The sequence below is a fragment of the Camelus bactrianus genome, chromosome 1 (genome assembly GCF_048773025.1).
Source record: "Camelus bactrianus isolate YW-2024 breed Bactrian camel chromosome 1, ASM4877302v1, whole genome shotgun sequence".
Classification (NCBI taxonomy): Eukaryota; Metazoa; Chordata; class Mammalia; order Artiodactyla; family Camelidae; genus Camelus; species Camelus bactrianus.
In genome coordinates this window covers 36108040-36119946 of record NC_133539.1, presented here as the reverse complement: position 1 = coordinate 36119946, position 11907 = coordinate 36108040, and the positions used below count along the sequence as shown (strand labels likewise).

Below are 11907 nucleotides of genomic sequence, written 5' to 3'. Positions count from 1 at the left end.
TTTTCTGATAACCTAGTAAGAATCATAAATTTATATTTATACTAGAGATAAATTTATACTTGTAATTTGAGCTCTGTGTTCAACTGTTCTCCTATTTTTAAGACATTTTCTTTAATAAATGGATATGCAATTATAGTATCTATCAGAGTTGCTTACACAGAGAGGGTCTTAGTTAATGTTTGGTCATTCAATATATTTCAACATAAAGACTTGCTCATACCCAAACTAAGGTAGGTTCTTTTTCCCCCCAAGTGTCACATATTTATCAGTGTAAACCCCAGTACCATACACCAACATGACTTTGTGTATTCAGAGGGGAAATATCTCCTGGTTAAGTGGAAAATTGCGTGTGGATGGTTTCTGAAAGACCTTCATTCTAAGCAGCTTTATGGTGAGACATTTCATTTAGAAGTCTGGACCTTCTTTCTTCAGTTTGCTATAATCTACATTCACTGAGTAGAACTTGTATTGATCATTGGGATCTAGTTTGTTCCAGGGTTCTGGGTTATTCTTTCTGTCCCACCTAACATCTGGATTGACAGTGCCAGGTGCCAGATACATAGCACTGCTCCAGTACTTCCTGCTCCAATAAATATGAAGGGGGGAATCAAGCTAGGTTGCTTCTTGGCCTGACCAATGATATGGCAGAGCATGGTTGCGACAGAGGCTTTGAGTCCAGAAGGAGAGAAAAACAAACCTGTGAGGCTCAGGACCAAGTAGTCTCTACACTGAGCAAGCAGGCTTTTTACTAATCCAGTGTTCTATCCACTTAAAAACTGATATACACTGAGAATTTGGCCAACATCAAGCTCTTGCTCCCATGAGCTGTTCACTTAATAAGAACTTGACAAAAGATGGGTGATGAATCGATTTTCTTGTGTTTCACTTTTGTTCCTGTCTTGTTCATCGCTTTCTATTTGTGAAACTCATTCTTGTTTAAAGATCCTTGAGTACACAAGAGAAACTATTCAGTAGCTCCTTATGCTTTTGCAATGGAAATGATGAGATTTTTGCTGGAAGCACTAGTTTTAACATGGTTTTGTTTTAAAATTATAAAATAGGGCAGAATCTTTAAGAAAAAAGGAGAACCTTCAGTTTTTTCATAGGCACTGTCACTGTGGGTGATTTCATATTTCATGTATCAGGCCAAATGTCCAAAAGAGCATATAAAACTGAGAACTGGAAATAAAATCTTTTACTCTTTTACAAACTAATATATAATCCTGCATTTTGACAATCATTCAAATTACCAGGATGGTTTCTTCTTGCTAGACAGACCAGCCATCTGTATAATTGGGCTATCTTAGAATTTGTTTATTAGAATACATGAATAGGAACTAACAATAACCCAGAATAAGGTTTGGTTTACCATGGCATAAGCTTTCAATAAATATTTGTTGGATTGAAATTGCCTTGTGAGGCACAGATGAGAAATCATCAGATATTGATGATGTCTGCTGACCTTTTATCACAGTCACTTTCAAGTCAGACATTAAGCTTGCTTTCCATTCTCAGTCTGGAGATCCTATTATCCCTAAAGGCTTTGTTTGCAAAATACATTATCAGTGAAAGCAAAATATGCCATTAGAAAAATTGTGTGTTTACACAGAGCTCAATAAATTATTTTTCACAGTAGTAAAAAATAAAACTAGTCATGTTTCCTCTTCCCCTATAATATGAGAAACTGTAAATTTCTAGGCCTCAAAAACCATAATAAATGTGCCCCAGGAAAACATATCTCTAAAAATTCATGTATGTATTCTTACCAGAAAAACTCACTTTCGCTTCCTTGTATTGGACCCACTATTCCCAGTTTTCTTGCAAAATAAATTTTGCATATTGTACCTACAAGTCTCAATTATTGAATGTGATTTTTAAGTTCAATATATATATTTAAGGCAAAATACTCATAGTTGGAATTAGAAATTCTGTTTTACTTGAAGCTTTTAATACAAGTTATACTGAAGACAGAAATGGTATAAGTCTTAGCAAAATCAGATTCAATCTGTGTTACAAAAATCTAATGTGCTAAAGTCTTCCTAGTATCCAATAAAGAAATTACTTACAAAAGAGCCCTTCCTTAGAACACAACATAGGCTTCCACAGCTAACAGTCCTTATTAGTTAAAATTCACCCATATTCCTTTCCTAAGTCATAGTTTGCTTCCAATTTAGTAAAAACTGAAGAATGAAATAAGGCATTATTTTTAGGACGTTGTTCCAACGTGATGGCCATTTAAGAAGCTTGTTTCAGAGTTCCGTCTGGAGCGGGAGCGGTGGTGGAGCGGAGCGCGGAGCCCAGCAGACGCGGAGCAGACCCCGCCACCGGTGTGAGTCACAGTCACACCATGTGGGGTGCAGCTGCCGAAGGCTGCCCAGGCACCACGCTCTGCAGCTGAGCGCGGGGGCGGAGCCGCCGCAGCCCCCGCCCCGTGCCTCAGCTCCGCCCACCCACGCCGGGCAAAGAAGGTTTCCAGAGCAGTCAGACATTTCCTGTGAGAAACGGATGTGGGTTCATCTACAGGAATGAACCCCAGGGAAAATGTATTGGACCAGCGGACTGCCGTAGGGAAGAATCACCCACAAGCTCCCTTGCACTGTCGGAGATGGAGAGACTGTGGAGTTTGGTGTGGAAGGAGGAGAGGTGGTGGCGCCGGGGCCCTCACAGGCCCTTGGAGTTCCTCCGCGAGGCAGTCGGCGGGCAGCAGAGCGGAATCATTCTAGGTCTGTCCCTGTCACGGGGGTTGTGAACACAGTGACCAGTGAAGGGCCAGGATGATGAGACTGGGGGAAAGAATAAAGGACGGCAGACGCTCCCGAAGGCCAGGCGGCACAGCACCGGCCCTGCCGCGGGGGTCCCCATGCGCACCCGAGTGCGTAGACGCTGTGGACGCCCTGGTCCTCCAGCCCTTCTGTGCAGGGGGAAGGAGTGGAGGGTGCTGACAACCCAGGCGTGGAGGAGCAGGGCAGACCACCGAGACAGAATGTGTATCGAGGTGAGAGAGCGCACTTCCGCAGATACCACAATGGATGAAGTAATAAACTGAAAAATAATAGGATTTGTTTATGAGCCACCACATGGAATAGTGGAAAAACCATACACCAGGAGTAAGTAGATTGAAGTTCTAGCCCCAGTTCTGTCGCTTACTCGTTGTATAATCTGGAACAATTCTTGTTACCCTTTCGGGTCTCAGTTTCCTTTCTGCAGTGGAAATGATTGGGAAAAATGAGCTATAAGATCCTTTCTTGATTTAAAATGGGTAAATTGTGTTCATAACTATTTCTTTTGCCCCCAAGAGTCACCAGTGAATTCCACATGAAATTAAAATAGATTTATTCTATGTTTTTAAAAAGTCATCATGTTGAGTATTAGTGAAGAAGAAATAAAGGATGGAGTTACATTTATTGCTTGTCTTCGTAATCCAGAGCTTCAAATACTCTGGAGATCATCTGAGCAACCCAGCTTCCCCATTTGCCGGTGGAAAAGAAGGTGTGCCACGGTCAGCCCTCTCCACTTGCCCAAGTGTGCCAACCCTTCCTCGGTTCTCTCTTCCTCTCTGCTTAGTATATCTTGTTCACTTTCTCATTCTTTTAGGTGGTGCTGGATTTACTCTTGCCTCACTCTTGTCTTCTTGGTTGCTAGTCCATTTTAAAGTGCTTTTGCCTAAATTATGGAATATTAACACTCTTCGTACCTATGACTTGAGTGGCAGAGCGTTGATAAAACATTGAAATCCTTGGAGACCGGTTTTAAGTAACTATGAGGTATTCTTATTGGTAGGTCTTTCAGCTTAAAAAAGTTGACTACTCCAGATTTTTGCATGTGTTAGCAACCTATTTCGAATTATTGCAGTGGAATTTATATTTGACTGACTCTGAGAATCTGGCCTTAGGGACTGTTTGGAAAAGAGCATAGTTTGTTTAATTGAAATTTCTGTCTGTTATGATTTCCCAAGTCAAAGCAGCTAAGTTTACATCCAGTGGTAGCTGTTGAGCTTAGAAGAAACAAAATGTTTGAGTTCTTACAGTATGCATGTGACTGTGAACATCAGTCTGCCAAAAGAGGTATGAGTAGCATCATACACAGAGCCTGACTTGTGCAGAAAAAAACTGCTGGACAGGAAGAGAATTATTTAAAATATCAGGGTTTTCCACATTGATTCTTCTTTGCCTTAAGGGAAAGAAGCGGATGTAAAGACATCTGGAAAGCTTTCATAAAGTGAGATTTTACTTATCTACCTCTGGGTAGATAGTTTTAATTTCCAAACTCTTTAACTGTAAGGGGAATATATTTGCTCATTACTCTATGGAGTATTGTTGGAGAGAGGGAGGGCAAGACCTAATACAAATAACAGCCCGATGTGGCTAAATCTTCCACATGTTGAAATTAAAGACTTTTAAGCTGGAAAATGTAAGAGTACCTAAGAGACTTATTTATGTAGTAGTGGATATTAAACCTGAGCCCTTTTGTCCATTCTGTAGTGTGAATGGGAGAACATTATTTTGTTTTCCATCTGAATCTGTTTGCTGTGATAGATCACTGACATGACTTCAATACAAGGGAAGAATATATTTAAAACAAAAAACAGAGCAAAAAAGAGAAGATGAAAGTGGAAGCTGGGTTAGGATATGTGGAGTAAGGGTTCCTCTTTTTTTTAGCTCTTCCCTCTTTTGTTGCTTTTGTGTGTCTCTTCTTTGCTTGATGGTCTTAAGCTTTAGAGTTTCTGCAACTGAATTACAGCTTTATTAGTAGATGTGTTTGTGCTGAGAGCCATTGGACTAGACTGGAGTCTCACAATACTGGTGTGAGAGGTAAAGAGCAGAAAGCATGAGAAAAAATTTGGCAAACAAACATGACTGTCACTAATGGTTTCAAATATAAGGAAGAGGCTTCTAGTTATTGAGTTCCACATCTTGTATGTTGTCTCCTATTGCTCATGGGAGAATTTGCTGACAGTACTTTGGGAAAACTTAGAAAATGTATGCAGGGAATTTTAGCAATATAGATTTTGAAGTGCTTTTGAAGCTAAGAGTTATTTAAGAGGAACACAATGTGCAGGAAAAAAAATCTAAAGTGAACTTTAATTTTGCACAAATGGCCTGGAAATTATAGTGTTATAAATTATTTTCAGGAAATACATGTTTATTTAAAACCTATTCCCCACCTTCCAGTTTGATACAAACTTCAGTCATCCTACCTAGAATTACTACTATTGGTTCTCTAATTACATGCAAAAATTAAAATGGAGTGAAAGTTTTAGGACTGCTAAACCTTGGAGCTTGAGTTTTTAAAATGTTCCGAGTTGTTCTAGTGACATGCTGGGATATATAGTGTCATGAATGAGCATTTGTTTGCTTGGTCTTTCTACTGTTGACCAAATTCCTTTTTTTTTTTTTTTTTTTTTGTCTCCTTTTCCAGTTTTATTAGGTGGAATTATTACAGTTTGACTGCCCATACACATTATATTGCATGTAAATGCATGTATACAGTATACTGCACATTTTTTTAGTTTACATATGTGTACTAATTATTGTTTCTAAGAACAGATTAGATCTTTAGCTTTTTAAACTTACATAGTTATCAAAGGAATAATGCCAACTACAAAATAACAATCAACAGAATGCGATAATCCAGTCATAAAGGACAGTCAGGTGTGCTTACATATATTCAAGAAATCAAAATAATAATTAATCCATGTGTCATTATTATTGTTATTATTTTTTAGATTTCTCATATAAATGAAGTCATATGGCATTTTTCTTTCTCTTTCCAGCCTACTTCACTTAGACTGACAATCTTCAGGTCTATCCATATTGCTGCAAATGGCATTATTTTATTTATTTATTTATTTATGGTTGAATAGTGTTCCATTGTATATATGTACCACATCTTCAAATTCCTTCTTCTTTTCAGGAAAACTTTGTCTCTTTCTGCTTGTTTGTTAGTTTTCTTTGGTTATTGTGTTTCTGGTTGTGGAGGAGGAGGAAAAATTCAAAGATATATTACTCCGCTAGGACACCAATAGCTTAGGAAGAAGCCATGTCCTTTAGGAGTTTCTTGATAAATTGATCTCAAGAATTCCTGAATTTACAGAATCATTTCAGGTTAACTCCACTATTTCAGAAATGGCCTGCTTACATTTATTTCCTTTCTTTTGATTTTCATTTTCAGTGGTATGCACTTTATATAGTTAGCAAGGTATGGTTTCTTTACTATTTACATGCACTGCAGTGCATTGTAGTATGTGTTACTCACGGTGGAACAATTTCCAAATGGCCTGTGTATTATGTAATGTAATATGTTTTTCTAATATGAAATAAGCAATAACCATTTTTAAAAGAAGGTGGGGATACACAAAAAATATGTCTTTAGGCACTCATACTTTGGGTGACTGTCCCATCTTGCCTCCTCATAAGTGACTTGTAGACTTATTTAGTAAGGGTGGGCAAAAAACAAAAAACAAAGTTTTCTCTGAGAAGTGAAAAGAATGTCTAATATATAGAGGGTCTTGCAGTTTCTTCTTGGGATTACAATAGAAAAATGGAAGAATGAACATATAGAAGAAAGAGAAAATACACATGAGACCTCTTACTTGACTTTGTGGGTGGCTTTTGTTTCCAAACTCTGTAATTATAACAAGAATTATCTTAGTCAATCCATGTTTGACATTGATGGGGTAGAAGAAGCTATTCGTTTTTAGTTTTATATGTATGAAACCATTTACTTACTCTTGTCTCATCTTTCTTTAAACCTAAACATACTTTTGACTTTGATATGTAGTTTTCGTTTCATTATAAAAAGGAGCACATCATATATGAAACAAGTTGATCTTCATTTTAACTAACACTGTCAATTTTATTTGTGATTATTATTTAGTTAATGTATTAGTGATAATATATGTTTTAGTTTTTTATTCGTTAGAAACATACAGATTACTTTTTAAAGAATGTATTTCATGGTTATGTCCAGATTATTTTGTGGTATGTCCAAATTTTCTGAAATAAAATTAGAAAATTGGGAAGAATCTTTGTTATAAGTCATTGGCAACCAATTATTAAGACTTTCAAAATATTGTTTCGTAGAGACACAGGTGTGGGGACAATGGAAGAGGCCATATAGTTAACATATGTTTAGTCATTTAAAGGAGGTAGTTCCATCAACTCCAGATAGGTCTGTTATCTGTTAAATTGCTCCTTCACTGTAAATTTTGTGGATAGTTTATTTAGTTTTTAGAGAGAACAGTATGCCCACATATCTCACTTAGACTGTACATGTTTATGAGACTATACAGCACTTCATTTTGAAGAGAGTAATCTTGGTCTCTCTAGCTCTTTTAAAGGCAGTTTTCTGAGACTGTTATCCCTGCAACAATCAGTTTATATCACTAGGGGTCAGCCTACATGAACAGATGTCCATATATATCACTTAGGTGTCCAGTTTTAGGACAGTATTATCATTTGATTTCATGTAGTGTCTTTTCATTTGGGGCTAGAAGAATCTCCTTGGATACGTACATGTCCAGCTTCTTGCATCCTGAATTTTCTAGCTATACTCTTGACAGGGCATTTCTCAAAGGATTTCAGTATATAGCTTAACTTTTCTTTTCCCTTAGCTGTCTCTTTTCTCTCCTCTCTGATGTCAACTCAGAACCTTTATCTAATTTAATATGCAGGAACAAGAGAATGGCTGACAACAACAGAAACAGGTCAGGGTCTTCCCCAAGCCTTTATGACTGGGAGTGATAATGACAGTTGCTCACAGAATGACTGGATTTTGGGTGTGACTGACATGTGGGAGTTGTATACGAGGGTGACATTGTAACTATGATGCTTTAACTAACTGTCGGTTTCTGTTTTGTGTGTGTGTGTGTGTTTGTGTGTGTGTGTGTGTCAATGTGTGTATGTGTGCTTCCTCTGGTTACTGGAAGATAGAGGTCTCTCTTCCTCACTGTATCACGAGTCCTTCCCAGGAAGGGGCTATATCTTCCCCATCTTTATTTTTCCAGTACTTAGCGCAGTGCTTGGCACATAGTTGGTACTGATTGTGTTTTTTGAACAGAACTAAACTGAACTCTAAGTAAATACTAATATGCCAGAATGACCTCCTACATAGTTATTTTTATTGGTAGATAAATGTTAAACATCAGTGGAAGTACCCATGGAATGATGGCCAAAAATATAATGATGCACTCTTCTTTTTCTTTATAAAGAAGGAGGAGAATGTACATAATTTAAAGTAATTGGGACAGTTTGGAACTCCTAGCAAGCAAATGAGTGTTCTGAGAAAACAAAAATGCTTCTAATTTTTAGGCAAAACTTAGAGAAATATTCTCATGTCTTTCCCCCAGGAGGTCATTCTTGTTAGTTTGGAGACAACAAGGCTTATTTCTCAGAATAAACATCTTTTCTGATTGTTCTGCTTCATTTTAAACTTAACATCACTCTGGCTGTGTTAGAAAATTAGTTTGAAATTATAGAATCTAACTTTCAGGATTGGAAAAGAACTTATTGTTCACTTAGCTCACGTCATTGTGCTTGGCAGAAGTATTATTCACTTTTAAGCAGAATGAGTACTAAAGTTTGTTAAAAGGGTGATAGCTTTACTTATTATACTAAATTATATAACATATGTATGTGTATATATATTATATATAAATTATACTGTACTAAATATAGATTTGTTATACTATGATCAAAGATAAGGTTCAACTTGTGACCACTGGGAGTCACTGTGTAGTTGTCACAGCCAAGAAGCGCATCCCCACCTCCCCCCATCCACACCAGCTTGCTGGGCTTCTTGGGAGATAACACACTCATCTCTTCCCTAACTGCTGGCATTTATCCATTTGCCAACTGGTAGTTATTAAGTGTCCACAGAGAGCTGGGTGCTGTGTTAAATTAGGCAACACAGTGAGAGCAAGCTGCCAATGTGGCTAGCCATGTTTCCCAGCCACTGCCTCCACCATCAAGCAAAGCTATTTAAATCTCCCTTGTGATTTATGTTTCATTCATTTATTATTCTTTATACATTTGTTTATGAGATTTTGTCTTTCCTACTAGAGACCCTTGAGAAGAGAGGTCTACATTTTTATTTTGTAAGTGTTAATCCCATTGACTGGCAGGTAGTAGATCCTTATAATGTGTTTGTTGAGTAACTGGATGCTATGCCAGTTATTTCCTCTGGTTCTTTTGATTTTGCTATTATTTCTTCTTGAAGGCACTACCGTCTAGTGCATCACTCCCTGCTCACTATCCTCCTTTTGCTGTAACAGTTTAGAGGTCTTGTTTATACCACATAAAAAATGAATGACAGCAGTTACCAATGGCAGCATTAGCAATTTCACTTTTGTTAGTGGAAACTAGTCTTGAACAGTGTGTATGAAAAGTTATATGTTGTTGGAAAACAGCTCTGGAAAAGACTAAGTTCACAAGAGAGAAAGGCACATTTTAGTTTTATATTTTTCACTAATGAACAATTTCAAAACAGAAAATTGTATTAATTCTCACCACTTCCCTTTCTCTATTTATAAAATCCATTTAACTTCTATTAAATAGATCATGCTTAAAATTGGATCTTAAAGGCCACTCCTTATTTTATATTCTACTCTTCTTGCTTGAACAACTGAATGTTCTCTGTGGGTACTACATCTGGAGTTACCATATCCAGTAATACTTTCCTGACACTGACTGTTACCACGAATACAAATCTAAATATTGCCAGAGGGATTCAGCTTTCTTGCAGGAAAGTTGGCATTTCCTCCAAAGAAACTTTGCCTTTGCAGATGACAACTGCTTGAACACATGAGACCTGAAGGTGACCAGTGTTTGGGCATCTGATTTTTTACAAAGAGAACATACAGCTTCAAGTCATATTGCAGATTTTCTGTTTTACCTTGGCTTCCATTTAAAGAAATATATTCCTGAAGAACTTTCTGCCAGAGTAGGAGCCACAGATGCTGAGCTTGTGTGATAAAACTTTGAGGCCCTTGAGGATAAATTGGTGGCAGGAAAAGTTGCTTGTTGAATTAATTAAATTGAATTTGCATCTTTAAATATTTTAGTCATTAGGTAAGTAGAAATGTGTGCTTAGGGTATAATTAGTAATATAGTTCTATTTTTATTCTGTTCACTCTTTTCTTCTCTTCTTCATGCTATATTTAAGGATTGTCAATTCAGGGGAGGAAGCCATATTCCCATAATTGAGAACCAACCTTTATTCCCGTAATTGCATAAAGACGTCTGTTCCTGTTAATGCCAGTAGATTTTTAGTCCCATTGAGGGAAATGGACCTTTATTTTCATCAGTGTTGTAGAATAAGATAGTTGGAACCTCACAGATAATTAAGACCAGACAAGCTGATTAAATGAAAAAACGATAAACAAAACAATTGATTTATGATGATTTTTTTTGTTTGTCAAAAAAAGTCTCCATATTAATTTTTCTTTTTGGAAATAATAGTGAAAGAATTTAGAAAAAAATTATTTGTTTGTTTGATTTCAAGCTACGCATTGTATTGCTTTATAGGATTAGCTCATGTACCCTGAACTCTCACTTAAATATAGAGCATGTTGTTAAAGCTGCAAAAGGAGATCAGCCACAGTTTTTAAACTAACAACTGGAGGGGATAAATAGTGTACGTGGTATAAAAACATCTTACTTCACATTATAAAGATTGGTAAGAGACTGTGTTAATCCTGTGCCTACCAGACACTTGCTGTATGATTGGGAAAAATATTTCAACAGGTATATACCATTTAACTGAATACATATTTCTATAGATTTTAACTATCTCCTTATTTTTGAAAATAGATTAATATAAACTAATTTATTGTAGTGAAAATGTCCCTAAATAATTGTGTGCAAATTGATTGCAAGTGTGCCAAAATAGTTTCCTATTAAAAAAAATTACAGGCATTTTTTTTGGTAATTAACTTTTTAAATAGTGCAAATAATCTTTATATATATATACATATAAAAAATATAAACAATATTTAGTAAGCCTGAATTTTTCACATTCATCAAGATCTCTTAAATTGGTCAAATGTGCAACTTCCTTCTATTTGGGGAATAATAAAAATGCAACTATAACATTTCTTCTAAATGACCAGGAGCATACTTATGGTTGAGCTTGACCTAAATACTGAGCTGAGAGAGGAGAATGGGTCTGCAGGCCACCAGAATAGTCAAATTAAAATTAAACATAGTGGGAAAAATGCTAAGATATTTTAATTTTTATTCCTTCAAAATCACTTATTGAACATATATTTTGATTTATATTTATGTTTTTAATCTGCCTCTTCCACTTCTCACCAGGATCAAGTGGTTAATCTTATATGAAAGGAAAAACTGAGTGAACAACAGTGGTCAATGTAAAGTGAGCTCATATATGACCATTTGGTCATGAAGCAGAAGAAAAATTATTTTATACATAAATGATGATTTGTACCAAATATTTCTTAGATAAATGGAAAATGGTAATTTTCAGGTCAAATATTTTTGGCAGCATAAAGGAATTTTTTTTTAAAGATACATTTTCCTATAGAGTAATGATAGATCAGACAGAGAATGCTTAAGGAAGGGAAAGTAAGAATTAAGGAATTAAAGGAACTTGAGAAACTAATAACCAGTACATCTCCTTCAAGACACAGGTGGGGAAACTGAGCCAAAGAGAGAGATAAGCAAGAGTTTGTAGACTTTTTTCTTTTAACTTTTTGTTATAAAAACAATTTTAACATGCATAAAAGTAAAATGAATAACCCAAGACTCTGCTATCTAATGTGGTAATCACTGGCAATATGGCTAGAGAGCAGTTCACAGGTGGCTAGTGTCACATGTTGAAATGATAATGTTTTGGATATATTACATTAAATAAAATATATATATCTATATTTTTTTTCACAGTACGATA

The 11907-nt window shown here is 36.2% G+C and overlaps 1 pseudogene; it reads right to left on the bottom strand.

Moving 5' to 3' along the window:
* Positions 1-405: 405 nt before the first annotated feature.
* Positions 406-653, bottom strand: LOC123611715 (cytochrome c oxidase subunit NDUFA4 pseudogene; annotated as a pseudogene).
* Positions 654-11907: the final 11254 nt, after the last annotated feature.